At 36.3% G+C, this 16303-nt stretch overlaps 1 long non-coding RNA gene across 1 annotated transcript in view; it reads left to right on the top strand.

Annotated features, from left to right (window-relative positions):
- Positions 1–371: 371 nt before the first annotated feature.
- The window catches only part of LOC120222861, a 19182-nt gene continuing 3250 nt past the window's right edge, over positions 372–16303 (top strand). The window contains exon 1 of the long non-coding RNA XR_005526129.1: positions 372–497. This is a non-coding gene — a long non-coding RNA (uncharacterized LOC120222861). The remainder of the gene's footprint in view (positions 498–16303) is intronic.

Genomic DNA, 16303 nt, shown 5'->3' with positions numbered 1-16303 from the left:
AATCTCTTCTGCAATAATTTTTTAAATTTATTTTTGTGTGAGACAATGCAGGCAGGGGAGGGGCAGAGGGAGAGGGAGAGAGAATCTCCAGCAGGCTCCACAGATTAGCGCAGAGCCCAGGGTGGGGCTCAATCCCACAAACTGTGAGATCATAACCTGAGCTGAGCTCAAGAGTCAGATGCTTAACCGAGCTACCCCGGATCCCCTCTTCTGCAAGAATTTTAACCACACATGTGTCTTACATGGTTATACAAACTATTCCAATTCATTTATCTTGAAACTGAATTGCCTCAGATATTTTCTCAAATATATTTGTCAACATATTGTATCGTACATATACATTTCTAATAGATATTTATTTTTCTAGCTTTTACAACTGGGACAATCATTTTGCTGTTTGGAATTCAACTCCCAATTATCAAGTGATTGCTGATAATCTTGAAGGCTTACTTTTCAAATACAAAAGAGACAGAAAAATTCTCAATGTGGATCCAAAGGTAAGACTGCTTTTCATTTATATATCCCTTCAAATTTTGTTGCATTTTTTCCATTATTACAAATATTTATTAAATATTTGACACCCCCGTATTTAAGTCTAGAAATAAAAGACTATGTTGAAATGTAGAACATGCATTATTCTTAAAGAAAAGAACTTCAAACTTAATAAATTATCAGAAATCAATAAGGAAGAATTTGGGAGAATTTAAATAGGACTCACAAGTGAGAATGCTTCTCCATGCCTACCAGCAAAATTAGATCAAGGAGCCAGTGAGCACTGCATTTGTGTGCTCTGATCCTGTGGATATCCAGTACTTTTTGCTCTAAATGGAAAGATGAATCATTTACAGAAGGGAGATTCTCACCTCACAAATGTTCCCAGAATTCTAACATCCCTTTTTAAATGTGACTAACACTGAAAACAGTATTGCCCTCAGTGCATTCCTAAGTGGTAACTTAGAAAATATATTTTATTTGAATATTTTAAAGACATGTCCCATGGTATTTTGAATGTGCTCAAGGACAAATATTTACATCTTGCATATTTTCAAAGACTGTATTTGCATCATGACTTTTAATCATGACTTGTCATATTTTGGGCGCGAAGTTGAAATTTAAAGTCATACGGGCTTGAGTTGCTTAGGCATTTTGTTTTTAACTTTTGGAAAACATGTTACTCATATGACAGACAGCATCAGTCTAAAATCTAAGTCAAGAAAAATATTCCTTCATAGTGAAAGAAATAGGAATTGTATAATATTCCTGGGTTAGGGGCAAGGATGGACCAAAGGAAAATGTGAGTCTGGTTCTAAAAACTTTTCCAAGACTTTTCAGGAATTTAAAATAAAAAATAAAATGATTTTTGCTCCTATAAAGTGCTCAATAACTGTGTGCTAAAATAATGAATAAATGAAATGCTGTAGTAATAAAATGGATTGTTGTCTGCTATCAGAATTAGCTCCAAATATCAGAAATCCCAACGCAATGACTTAAACAGAATAGAAACTTCTTTGTCTCTCATGTGTGAGTCTAGATAGTGTGACTTCAAAGCTAGAATGCCAGCTCCACGGTCTATGGGCAAAGGTGGACTTCGTCCTCATGGGCCAAAACAGAAATCCAGCCAAAACAACCACCTTTCAGACAGAATTCATGGAGGGAGTTTAGAGGCTGCAAAAGACATCCCCCCTCATTACCTTTTAAGGAAGTTTTCCAAAAGTTACTATACAAAGGTTCACTTATGTTCATTCCATGACAAGAGCTTAGTCACATGGCTGTATCTATCTACATGGAAGGCTGGGAAATGTAATCTTGATTCAGGTGGTCCAACACTTAGCTGAAATCAGAAGTTCTGGAAAAGGGAGAAGAGAGAATTGCGTGGACAACTGGCGTTTCTGACACAAAACTATCTTCTTCAAAAGAACATTTCTCTTGGGTCACCTGGCTGGCTCAGTAGGAGGAACATACAATGTTTGACCTTCAAGTTGTGAGTTTGACCCCCACATGGGATGTAGAGATTACCTAAGTAAATAAAATTTTTTAAAAAGGCCATTATTTTTTTTCATCTCAAGTTTCTCATTAGTAAATGAAGGACTGAACCTGAAAATCATTGGGGCCATACTTATTATGAATCTATGAATACCAACACACCTTCTCTCTAGCGGTGCCTCTTTCCTTATCACAAAAGTGTCAAAATTGAGGCAAAGTACAGGAAACTTACAAATTACATTCACAGAGACTTTGAGAGGGCTAAAGATATAAAATTATTAATAGCTTCATTAAGACGTGTGAAGTAAATTTTTGAAACAGTTTTGAATGATATCACACTTGAACTACTTTAAGGGTCTGTTTTAACTAACAGCATATACATATTTCAAGAATGTATGTCATGAGTTATAGTTTTTATAGTCTTTGTGGAATCATTATTGAATACAAATTTTCACTCGAACATGGTTTAAATAACTAAAACAATCATTTCCTAAAATAACTAATCATGAGACTTCTAAGATTGAGTCACCAATACATGAAATATAACATTTTCCTCCTTGGAGGAGGAAGACTTTGATTATAATTTGATTAGAATTCAGAAGATTCATGATGAGTCTGAAGGAAAGCTATTTCCAAATCCTGGAGAAGGAACAAGGGTTGAGTTAATTAGTGATGAGAAGAAAGAATTATTCAAAGAATTAATTATAAAACAATTGTTGGGTGGGACACATGATAATATTTAGATGCTTATATTTATTTAATTTTTCTTTTAATCTTATCTTTTGGAAGATAAAAATTAATAGCTGACCTACTGGAAAAGAATGCTGGTTCCAGCATCAATAAACAAAATTCTATGCCTTACTTTACTATTACCTGACTGCCCGACCTTGAGAAATTCACTTACCTTCTCAGGAATTTTCCAGTTCACAATGGAAGATATGAGTGTTGTTGTTGCTGTTCTCTGATCGGTAGGGTCCCTTTACTGCCCCACGTCTCTGAGATTCTGACTCCGCTGGTCCCAGACATACATATTTTCACAGGCAGCCAGTGTGATTTTGCTACAGCTGATCTAGGGACCACAATTTGAGAAAAGCTTCTCCATATAAAGACAATAATCTCAAGAGATTTGGCACTCTTGTTTTCAAACAAAATATAACACAAAAATTTTGATCTTTATGGACTAGATACGAAATTATCATGTATTTCTTCTACATAATAACTTACCTTCAAAGAGCCATGATCCTTTTGTATTTCATGCACCCATACAGCATCTGTTATAGACAGGCCTACAGGAGAATCAAAAAATGGGTTGTCAGGTTTTTTAAATTACAAACGCACAGTGATAAGAAGACACATTTTTACACTCAATATTGTTATGGATAATTTTATTTGAAATTCTTCCTAAAATAACCACCATAACTTATGATTCCAAAATGTGCTCTAAAATATTGTAAGAACAATGCACCTCAACTCTCCTTTTTCTTTCCTTCAAGTAATCTCTTTGAAATATTTTATGCCTAAAATTTTAAAAGGTCAAGATAAATGAAAGGTGGAAACTGTGATAAACAGGATGTCTTTCCTTTGCACAAGACAGATGTAGACTCATTAATTCTGAAAAGTGGTTCCCACGAAACATAGTTGTTTGTGAATGGTAACAGTGGAAAAAAGAAAATTGTGCAGGTCTTAGAACAAGTAATATGAGTTCATTGGTTAAGAAATTCCAAATGCAATAAGAGTTTGGTTGCATTGAAAACAGGACCACTGGCTTTAACTTCCCTGCAGCTGTATAACATCTGGAACAAATAAAGTTAGTTTCTATTTTTGAGTGAAGAATGCTTGTCTGAGTGATTCACACCCACCAAAATGTTTCCAGTGTATTATCTTTAGAAGGATTGAGTGGAAGCACTTTGCACTCACTCCCTACAGTATCAGGACAAATTTTTTAAAAATAGGCATTTTTCTTTTGCTTTTAGGAAGCATTAACCATGGGAGAGTTTCCTTGAGTCTTAGAATAACCTAGGTGGTCTAAAACCTCCCTGATGTACTAACTGGAGAGACAGATTGTATCGAACAATTAAAAATAAGAAAACAATTCCTTAATGTCACCAGCTTTTCTCCTCTTCCCTCTTTGATTCAGTAAATGTGAGAGCACATCACCTGGAAAAATGCTTGGTTAATAGACACTTAATAAGTATTTGTGGAATAAATGATTGATTGAATGATTCCCTCCCAACATACAAAACTAATCCTAGACTAAGTAAAAGTTGAGAAGCAGATTAGGTCACTGATACTTGATACAGCAATGATAGCCAGAATGGGAATAACCACCTCATTCTATATTGATCCAAATAAGTCAAGAGAAAAATTGCAGGAATTTGTCAGTGGAAACAGCTCTTGCAGTTGTAATTTTAGGTTTTGTAAAGGTTATATGGAAATCTTAATTTTGGTGTGTGTTTTTAAGTTTTCCTGTACAAACCCAGGAATATGTAATTTAAACCATCTCAAATTAAGACTGTTGAATTAGAATGTGTTTTTGATTTATGAGTAAATTGACTCAAACATGTTCAATTACTTACTCAAAGTCACATAGTTCAGTATTAGCAGAAACTAGTAATGGAGCTTAAATGTAAATACTATGAGACACCATAGGGAATATAAAGATGAGCAAGAGTTCAACCCTTGCCCTTTATTAACCTTATAATAGTTTTAGGGAAACAGACATATGACAAATAATACATGCTTATAAAAAAGGTAAGTGTAAGGCAGAAAGTGATATCTTGCAAAAGGAGAAATGCTTTGGGAACTCCATGGAAGAGGAGAAGAATTATTGATCTGGGGTAGAAGCCAGTGGGGAGGGGATGGTAGAAGACAGTGTTGGGGATGGTTAGGTGATAATAGAGGAGGTAATCTTTAAACTGGTCTTGAAGAATGATTAGGAGTTGAACTCACAGAGATGGTGAGGCAGACAATACCAGGAGTGACCCCTGTTAGCAAAGATAAAGTTGATGGGGGTAAAACAGACAGAGGAATACCTCAATAGTTCAATTTGGCCGACATATTGGCTTGAAGAAGGATTGTCATGGGAATTAAGCATAGAAAGGCTTGAATGCAGCGCTGTTGAGTATCTCGGACTGGACTTGGTAGCAAATGGGGATACACCAAAGCTCTTGTAGGGAAATAACAGAATGGAAGTTATGTTTTAAAGGGAGGAGAGTGTGTAGACTAGGACAGACTCAGGAGGGCAAACTAAAGAAGATGGTAGCATAACAATAATCCAGGTGAAAAGCCAAGAAGACTAGAGTAGGGGTCCTGCTGTGGTTAGCAAGTTTCTGAGTTGAAGTTTTTAATATTGCAACTACCTGATCATTCGGGCAAAGACAAAACTTAGAGAATGCGTATCTGTTTGAAAAAGTAGCTGAGAAGTCTCACTTCACCCCAACCTTCAGGAAAGAGAGAGAGAGAATATGAACCAGTGCTGGACGAGTATAGAGAAAAAGGTGAGCTTGATGAATATTGCCTCTTCAATTTTCCTACCATATCCTTTTTTTAAAAAAAAAATTTTATTCATTTTGAGAGAGCATGTTCAGAGGAGGGGTAGAAAGAAAGGGAGAGAGAGAATCCCAAGCAAGCTCTGTGCTGTCAGCACAGAGCCTGATTGCGGCACTCGCAAACCACGAGACCATGATGTGAGCTGAAATCAAGAATCAGATGCTTACGTGACTGCATCACCCAGGCATCCCTTCCATTCATCCTCCTTTTCCTCATCTGATGTTTACTGAGTAGCTGCTGGACACTGTGAGGTATGAAAATGAATCAGAAAGGTGGGTTTCTTGCCCTTAAAAAGCTTACAGGTTAATTGATGGGTGGGTGGGAGGATATAATATGCACAGAAATGACAACCTAGCAAATGAGCTGAGAGGGACAGAAAAAGGTCTGGAGAATTGAGAGGAGGCACAATTTACTTTGGACCTAAGTCATTCAAGAATGAGTTAATGAAAGAGATAGCATCTGAACTGGATCTTGAGGGATGGGTGTGGTGAGGACATGAGGATTGGAGTAGAAAGGGTATTCTGGTAGGGGGGAACCTCATATACATGGATGGGAAAGGACGAGGCATGGACTTCATGGGAAGGGATAGAACCCCCTTTGGGTTAAAGAGGAGTTGTGAGCATGGACCAGCTGTCAGAATCACCAAGGAAATTTTAGAATATATGACATCTGATCTCATCTACAAAGATTCTAATTTAATTGGTCCAAGTGGAAGGCTTGGGCATTTATACTTCTCAGAAGCTCCCCAGATGATTCTAATATGCAACCAGGGTTGAAATCAAGGTGAGGAAAGAGAGTAATAGCAGAAAAAACCTGAGAGAAAATGGAACTCCAAGTATAAAAGCCAAATCCAATAGGGTTTGGGGAGAGGGTGGGGTTTGTTTGTTTCTTTGTTTGTCTGCCTTTCTACACAGTTCAGTAAGAATCTGTACATTTGAGTCATGATTTAGAATTAGAATTTCTGAGTATGAAAATGATTAAGCAATTTTGAAGGAAGGGAATGTTGTTTTTCTGCTGGCTAATCTCCCTTGGTGTGAAAAAGAAAATCAGTATGAAAAATATGAAATTCCATAAGACAGAGTCTCCTTTTAGTTATTTTTGTTTAATGTCTAATAAAGTACGCTTGAGTATAGTCACTTGATAAAAGGCTGATAACAAACAAGCAAACAAACAAAAAACATGTTAAAAGATCTTAGATGTAAGATCTTTCGATGTAGTAAATTGGTGAAACAAAAGACATTGTTATAGAATAAGCCTTTCCGGATCCATCCTGAGTTTCACAGAACTTGGAAGGCACGTGCAATGCAGACTGTACATTGTCTTAGCAGAATGTATTTATTTTCTCTTTGTACATCAATACTCCTTGCTGTACAACAGGATGCCCCTAATCCAGACCTGTCCTTTTGAAAATCGCAATTGTTCAGGGCATCTGGGCGGCTAGTTGGTTAAGCGTCTGACTTCAGCTCAGGTCATGATCTCACGGTTCCTGGGTGCGAGCCCCGCGTCGGGCTCTGTGCTGACAGCTAGTTCAGAGCCTGGAGCCTGCTTCAGATTCTGTGTCTCCCTCTCTCTCTGACCCTCCCCTGCTCATTCTGTCTCTGTCTCTCTCTCTCTCTCTCTCTGTCTCAGAAATAAACAAAACATTAAAAAAAAATTTTTTTAAAGAATATCGCAATTGTTCAATAATAAAAATGTGCTACTTTGGAATGCAAACTATTAAGTGCTCCTCCTCAGCAGTGCCCAACCCAAGATGTCCAACTTCCCTTGATTAGGAAGGATTTTTGTCAACTCAATAAGTATTTCCCCTTCCTCTCGCTGTACAGTGACCAATCAGAGCCCTATACTCCATCCCAAGTGATTCAAACTGAATTCATCTGTGGGAAGACCCAGGAATCCATACTTTTAAATGTTTCCTCAGGTGGTCCTTCAGATTAGCTGGATTCCATCCATTGTTCTGTAACTGGTAAATTAGTAATACTTTATAAGCTGTTGGTTTCACCTTACTGTATGTCTGTAAAGTAATCAAGCTTCACTTCTCTAAAACAAGTTTTAATTCAACAGCCTTTTTTTTTTTTATTTATTTCTAGGAGAGAGAGATAGAGACAGCATGAGCAGGGGAGGGTCACAGAGAGAGGGAGATACAGACTCTGAAATAGGCTTCAGGCTCTGAGCTGGCAGTCAGCACAGAGCCCGATGCGGTGCTCGAACCCACAAACCACGAGATCATGACCTAAGCGAAAGTCAGACGCTTAACCGACTAAGCCACCCAGGCGCCCCACAACAGCCTTATTTTTAAGTAGTCTACATTACACGTTCCTGAGACCGCAGACTAGAAAGTATAGACCATATGCCAAATACTTCTGGATAACCTCTGTAGTAATATGACTGACCACACTAGACGCTTCCATGGACAGGCTGCTGCTATGTTTCTTCACTTACATGGATCCTTACAGAGTGGGGTGGTGATCTCCATTCTTGCTATCACTCTCTCATCAAGAATCACTTTGTCAGGTAGGTGTGTCCAGAAACTCAAATGAAACAATATATGTTTCATAAAGCACAAACTGAACCATGAGGCAGGAACCTTTTCTGGTCACTTTGCCGTTGTATCTCCAATGCTAGCATATGGTAGATGCTCAGTAAACATCTGTGGAATGAATAAATTGAATATTAAATATTTGCTAAAGAAATGAATAATAGGGCCAACAATAATCCTGGAAAGTTTTGAGGATAACTTTAGAATATTTTAGAATCTTAGGCACTAGAAACATATGTAGAGCTAATGCTATTTTTAGTTGAAAATTACCAGAGTAATTGACTCTGGTGCTTTCCCCTCGTTGGTAGGTGAATTAAACCTGGGGGTTCTTTGCTGGACTTTGGAGTGGTGATATTGGGTGTCAGGGCAGTGGTGATATGTTGCGTCCATGGGTGAATGAGAAAAGTATTTTTATTATTTTTTAAAGTAAATGTATGGTCATCATGGTATGTTCATGCAGATAAAAAAAAAAAAAAAAGATAAATTCTACTTTCTTTTTCTATGAGCCAAATAATATCTAGATGAACAAAGTTTAAAATTAAAAATAAATCCTACCAATAAAAACATATTTTTGTTTGGTCAGTCCAGAGGAGGATTATAGTATTTTATCACAGCTCTGCTCTGTTCTGTTCCTCCCAGCAACACCCACTCAAGTATTTGCTACTATTAGTAGGAGAGGTGCTAATTGCCTCCTTAATGCTCCCTCCCAGTTCACTGACTACATTAAAATCAGACGGAGCCTGTCATGGGATGAAAATTGCTTCTCTCAAAATGGAGGCCCATAACATTTCTACAGACTTTCTGCAGATGATCCGAATTTAATCTTTTGAGGCTTCACCCTCCTAGTGAAGGTCCACAATTTTAAATCTGTCTCTTTACAGAGTTCAGGTATATTTCCTATTGGACATTTAAAGAAAACAAATAAACAACCAACCCATACTGAATAGAATATGTTTAAGCAAAGGTATGGTTTCTTCATAATCTCCAACAGTGTTCCCTCAAATCCCGCGCAAACTTGAATGAGTGGAGCAAGGGACACTGAATTGCCAACACCACTCTTCTGGCTCCTAGAGTTTCCTCCGAGGCCTCTTGTAAACGTTCTTTCTTAACTGTGGCACAGGCGCAGTTATTAAGCAAAGCTGAGGCCTTGCCAACGTTCTGGTTTTGCTGCCCAAATTACTGAATGTTTGGTTGATTATAGCCCTAAAACACCCACACACTAAGAAGCTTTTAAACATTTTCTCCCCTGGGCAATCACCTGGTATACCTGAACTGAAAGTCCACCACATATAAATTAAGTATTTACTCAACAAACTGCTGCTAAAATCAATGGCCTTGAGGAACACATTAAAAATTACATAACAGAGCTTGGCTTTTATGAATTAAAACTCCTAAAACTTAAATGCTATGCCCTCCTCTTGACCTGAAAAACTGATTTTAATTTTATATGCAGTATTACAGGACAACCCCTAGAGATAAGCATGTTGTTGTTAAGTGTCCAGTGTATGAACTCATATGTGAAGCATAGCACAAGAAAGGTGAGCTGGAGGAAAGAAAAAGGTTAAATAGAAAAATCTGAATTAGTGTTTGTATATTAGTGCTTAGTAATAAGAAAGTATAAATGACAACACTTCCAAGTCGAATAACTGCAGTGACAAGCACAGATACCAATAAAACGTGCACGACAAAGAAATTTATTGCTTTAAGCTTCTAACTGGAAGAGCAGCTTAATCAAACAATATGCCAAAGGCATAATAAGACCAACAAGGAAGTGAGAAAGGAGAAATTTGAACAAGAGAGATTTAGTCTCAATTTATGCTCACTTTTTTGCGAAATTTGGTGTCACAGAGTAGAACGAGAAATCTCAGAAAGAGTGCAAGGTTAGGTTCCTGGCTGAATGAAATGAATAAATAAGAACAAAAGAATTGTTTCCTCCTTTATATCAAAGACCTGATAGCTAATGACGAAAAAACTGACACCAGAAAACCCATGAGTCAGGCATGGAGTCACTGCAGGTGCAAAACCACAGTGCAGGGATTAATTCTAATTCAAAGGGAGCATGATTTCTTTTGGGTCTCAACAGTCGAGCCAGTAGTCAACTCCCATGGCTCCTTCTTAACCATTCTCCACCCCGGCAGATGCTTCAAGTTTCTGAGGCAATGAAATCCCAAAGTAGAGTGAAGGATGTTGAAGTTTATTGGAACATGGAACACAATAGCATGTACAGTGATCAAGGCCATTGGCAAGAGTAGAAAGTCTTATGTTGGCAACTTCTCATTTGTTTTTGCTGGCGGGGATATCTCAGCATAAAACACAGTCAAATGGTACCAACCCAAGTTGGTACCCTGGAAACTACCTCTCAAGCACATGAGGCTGCTCCAGAGGATAGGTTCTTAATCTTTTGGGAAATACAAACTTATTTTAAAAGCCTGGTAAATTTCGTGGATTGCTAAAAAAATGCATATATGGTCATACACCCCAAGTAGTATAATAATAGTTTAGGATACTGAAGACCTGCATAAGTCTCTTAATGAATTCTACTTAAAAGCTGAAGACCTAAGGACTCTCTAAATTACATGGAAGCCATTGGAAGGGGCTGGTACAATAAGAAGACAAGTAGGAAAGGTTCAGGAATAATATGGACTCAAGCAGGGAAAGGCCGTTTAAGAGCAGCCTAAATAGGAAAAATGATTTGGGCTTAAATAGGTCTTATCAGTTTTGTGATTAGGGAAAACTGCTTAATCTCTCTGAGCACTTTTATACCTCTGTTTTCTCATCTGTAAAATCCATAAAAACAACCATTTCACAAAAGGTTGTTGTGGAGATTAAATAAGAAAATGGATTTAATGTGCCACTGAATAGGTGCTCAGTGAATGAATATTGCTTCCTTGTGATGTATCTACTTAGAAACAGTGGAAGTCCTAAAGGAATATCATTTTTCCCTGCAAAAGTTAAAAGCTGGAAATAATCTATATGCCCGTGACTGGGCAACAACGGTTACATAAATTATGATACATCAACTCAGTGAAATAATATACATCAGTCTTAAAAAAAATAAAGCTGTATTTAGCAAGGTTGATAGACTAGTATGAGTAAATGTTCAAGACATTAAGGGGGACAAAAGCTGTAAACCAATGTAAATAATATTCCATCCTATGAAGTGGTCATAATTTACATGGGAATTTCCTATTTATGGACATTTAGGTTGGTTTCTGTTTGTCTCTCCAAGTTTAAATAACAGCTGTCTATAATCAAGTTTCTTATTTAATCTTTAAGATGGATTATTAAATTGGAAAATGCTTAGTCAAAAGATAGATGTATATAGTAAAGCCTTATAGAGATACATCAAATTACTTTGCAATTAGACAGAATCAATTTACTAAACTGTTGAAGGCTGACCGTTCACCATGCCGTATTTATTTTGCATACTTTTCAAACTTGTTAATTGTATAGTTCTGATTTATTTGAGTCATTTTAATTTTCTTTTTTATTATATTAGGGATGAACATTTTCATATGTATGTTAGCACATTGTATTTCTTCTGTAATTGTTATTGTCCTCTATACTCTTTTATATAGAGTTTTAGTAGGGTTTTTAAATGAATTTTAAGTATTCTATATACAAAAGGTAGGAAATCTTTGGCTACCATGCTTTTTTTTTTATTTTTTTATTTTTACAAATAGTTTATTGTCAAATGTTTTCTATTTTTTATTTATTTATTTTTACAAATAGTTTATTTTATTTTATTTTATTTTTTTTACAAATAGGGCTATCATGCTTTTCAGTAACATATTACACTTTAGTTATCTATTTTTTAACTTAGTTTTTTTTTTTTTTACTTTAAACTTATATATAGTTCAAACTATTAATTTCCCTCTATGATTTCTTCTGTGTTTCTATATTTAAAAATATCCCTATATGAAGATTGGAATAAATATTGACCTATATTTCCTTCTAGATTAGTTTATGTTTTTCTTGATGTGTTATTTAAATCTGTAATTTTTCTAGGACTTTATGGAGTAAGATCAGAGTCTTTTTACTTTGTTCCATTAAGTATTATTTTTCAGTCATTTATACCTGTTGATCTTTTCCCAGTAACTTGTTCTACTTATATTTCACATTTGACTCGAAATCCCACCTCTCTTGGGAACTAGTAATGACTTCAGACAGAAGTCTTTTAGCAGCTCCTTCAGTCGAGCTGTAGAAGAGGTTAGAGTTTTCTAAGTACTGAATCTTTTCAACCAATGGCATCATTTGCTGTTTTTGTATATGTAAGATTGTTTTTAGAACTCTTATTATCTGGACCCAAAAGTATACAGCCAACTGATCTTTGACAAAGCAGGAAAGAATATCCAATGGAAAAAAGACAGCCTTTTTAACAGATGGTGTTGGGAGAACTGGACAGCAACATGCAGAAGAATGAAACTAGATCATTTTCTCACACCATGCACAAAAATCAACTCAAAATGGATAAAGGACCTGAACGTGAGACAGGAAACTATCAACACCCTAGAGGAGAAAGCAGGAAACAACCTCCTTGACCTCCACCGCAGCAACTTCTTACTTGACACATCCCCAAAAGCAAGGGAATCGAGAGCAAAAATAAACTGTTGGGACCTCATCAAGATTAAAAGCTTCTGCACAGCAAAGGAAACAACCCAGAAAATTAATAGGCAACCAACGGAATGGGAAAAGATAGTTGCAAATGACATATCAGATAAAGGGTTAATATCCAGACTTTATAAGGAACTCACCAAACTCCACGCCCGAAAAACAAACAACCCAGTGAAGAAATGGGCAGAAGACATGAACAGACACTTCTCCAAAGAGGACATCCAGATGGCCAACAGACACATGAAACGATGCTCAGCATCCCTCCTCATCAGGGAAATACAAATCAAAACCACACTGAGATACCACCTCACGCCAGTCAGAGTGGCTAAAATGAGCAAATCAGAGAACTCTAGATGCTGGCGAGGATGTGGAGAAACGGGCACCCTCCTGCACTGTTGGTGGGAATGTAAACTGGTACAGCCCCTCTGGAAAACAGTGTGGAGGTTCCTCAGGAAACTAACAATAGAACTCCCTTATGACCCAGCAATAGCACTGCTAGGAATTTACCCAAGGGATACAGAAATGCTGAGGCATAGGAGCACATGGACCCCAATGTTCATAGCAGCACTCTCCACAATAGCTAAAACATGGAAAGAGCCTAAGTGTCCATCAACAGACGAATGGATCAAGAAGATGTGGTTTATCTATACCATGGAATACTACATGGCAATGAGAAATCATGAAATCTGGCCATGTGTAGCAACATGGATGGACCTTGAGGGTGTTATGCTGAGCGAAATAAGTCAGGCAGAGAAGGACAAATACCAAATGTTTGCACGTATAGGAGGATTAGGAGGAACTTGACAGAGGACCAAGGGGGAGAAGAAGGGCGGAAATGGTGGGGGAAAGGGAGAGAGGCAAACCATGAGAGACTCTTGAATGCTGACAAAAACTGAGGACTGATGGATGTGGGGGGGAGAGGGGGATGGGCATGAAGGAGGGCACTTTGGGGATGAGCACTGAGTGTTATGTAGAAACTAATTTGACAATAAACTATTTGTAAAAAAAATAATAATAATAATAAAAAAATAAAGTAAAAAAAAAAGAACTCTTATTATCTATTATTAAGGAATAATTTTTAAAAGAAGGTAGAATCGTGATTCTCATATAGGCAGAAAATGAATATGTGTCAAAGATTCTTAACTCATTAATTAATGGGGACCAGTAAAATGTTATGATTGGTTTGAAGAAGAATTCAAAAGGCAGTGATGTACAAAAGGGAATAAGAAATTCTGAAATGTATTTACAAATAGATGCAAAACTGGTCTGTCAAAATCAATGCAAGAACCAGGTGCATTCTACAGGACACTACTTTGCATTTATACAGACATGAATTATTTGCATTATTATCAGATTTCTACAACTAACAGAGTTGTAATATCAGTTAAAGATGAGAAAATCTACATGAGTGAGTAGTCACGATAGCCGCTATTTGTTTTTTGCCTATTTTGGAGTCTCTCACAATTTTTTCTGACAGTCTCCTTTCCTCTTTTTAGCATAATAAATGCAAAGTATGATTATTCTTATAAAGTAAGGTTGGTGCCATTAGATTTGCCTGGTTGTTTACATAAATGCAGTAAAAGTGGTATTTTACCATACAGGACACCTGAAGTTTCCTTTGTTAACTCTAAAACCATACAATTTTGAACAAATACTAAAGTAAATTGTGTCTGGAAGTTTTCATAAGGAATCTCAAATTGGGTTTTTAAAACCCTCTATTATTTGTTGACCTGAGGCTAGGAAACCAAGCCCAAGAAATGCTCTCCACCTTATTTCACCTGAAATACCTATAGATTTGGGTAAATTCCTATTTTCTCAAGGTCCCCTAAATATACCAAGGTTACATCTATTTAATATATAATATTCTTAGATTTTCTAAGCCAAGAAATAGGCCAGGGCTTTGTAGGCATTGCTTGCATAAGTAAAGTCAAACTTAATCAATGAAGAATGACTGTTCCTATCTGATTAAGTGAGCATTGTTTTCAAATCCGCCATTCCAGACAAAACCTTGGCTCTTCCATTTGTACAATTACACCCTGATAAAAAAAAAAAATTTAACAGTTTCTTATGGAACCTATGCAAATAGCTAAATGGTCATGGAAAATAAGTATAAAGTAGGTTTGAAGTTTCATTTAATTTTATCTATACTTAGAATCCAATGATGAGAAAGCAAAAATTAGGCAAAAAATATTAGAGGATATTCCAACATTGATTAAGATAGGATCAGGGTGCTAAAGAAATAATACTGAGTTATATATTTAATTAAATAGGCATTTAAAAAAATAAAACATTTTAAATAAATATGGACATTACATGATTGTAAAGACCCTTTTTTTCATAAGTGAGGAATCTTTGCTATTTGCCGTTTTATTTCTTTCTCTCCTTTTCTTAATTAAGAATGTAATAAATTCAATATAAAGCACAGAAAAATATTCTTATGAGACACAGAATACCTACCTAGATAGATTACACAGGTCAAAAAACAAAAATCTTTTGTATAGTAGACAAAGGAATGAACCAGTAAGTAAAACAAGCAAGCTCAGGAAGATAAGGCTAGCATTACTGAAATTTTCATACATTTCATCACTTCTTGTCAAACTCAAGGACTATCAACCAAGACAAGTAAAGTTTACCTCCAAATTTGCCCTTTATTTTGCTTTTCCTATCACAGCAATTCTCAGGGTATCCAGTACTTTGAACTAACTTTTACATTAATATTAAGATATTATTTCTGTTAGCAGTTTAATTTACATTCATCATTGCTCTCGTCAAAAAAATCACTAAGTATTTTAAAATTTCTCAATTTCAACTTCCAACATAGTAAATATTAATGGTTCTAACCCACATAAAAGTTTTTTGGAGTTCTCAGTAAGTCTCAAGATTGTTTAGGGGTTCTGAAAAGGAGCAAAAAGAAAAGAAGGCCTGAAAAACACTACTGTATATATTTATACAGTGTATATGTATATATAAAACCATTACTATAAAGCCTCCACTATAAGACAATACTGCTTTCTCTTTGGAATACAAAAGCCCATAGACAGTGATATTAGTCTGTTCCTGTTACTTAGTGTAATCTCAACCATTCATATTAATTGAAAAAAATTTTTTTAATGTTTTATTTATTTCTAGAAGAGAGAGAGAGAGACAGCATGAGCAGGGGAAGGTCAGAGAGAGAGGGAGTCACAGACTCTGAAACAGGCTCCAGGCTCTGAGCTGGCAGTCAGCACAGAGCCCGCCGCGGGGCCCGAACCCACGAACCGCGAGATCATGACCTAAGCGAAAGTCGGACGCTTAACCGACTAAGCCACCCAGGCACCCCAATGAATTGAAAACTTTAACCAAAATAAATTCTATTTCTTTTATTGTTGTTATTCCTATCAGCATTATTAGGGCTTTTTAGAAAGGGAATAAAACTATGTATTTGTCAATGGCAATATTGTATATGTAGAATATCTTTTTTAAATTTAGATTCAAGTTAATTAATATTATAGTGTAAAGTAACTTCTATTTCGTAGAGAAACCTAGAGGTAGAAAATTAAAGGTCTGTCTTCCAAAAGCATTTTAACAGAAAGCCAAGTTTATGTTGCAGCTTTTTTCAGACACACACATACCTTTTTTTTT

This window comes from Hyaena hyaena, unplaced genomic scaffold, assembly GCF_003009895.1.
Source record: "Hyaena hyaena isolate Hyena2069 unplaced genomic scaffold, ASM300989v1 scaffold_915, whole genome shotgun sequence".
Classification (NCBI taxonomy): Eukaryota; Metazoa; Chordata; class Mammalia; order Carnivora; family Hyaenidae; genus Hyaena; species Hyaena hyaena.
This window is presented reverse-complemented; position numbering and strand designations above follow the sequence as displayed.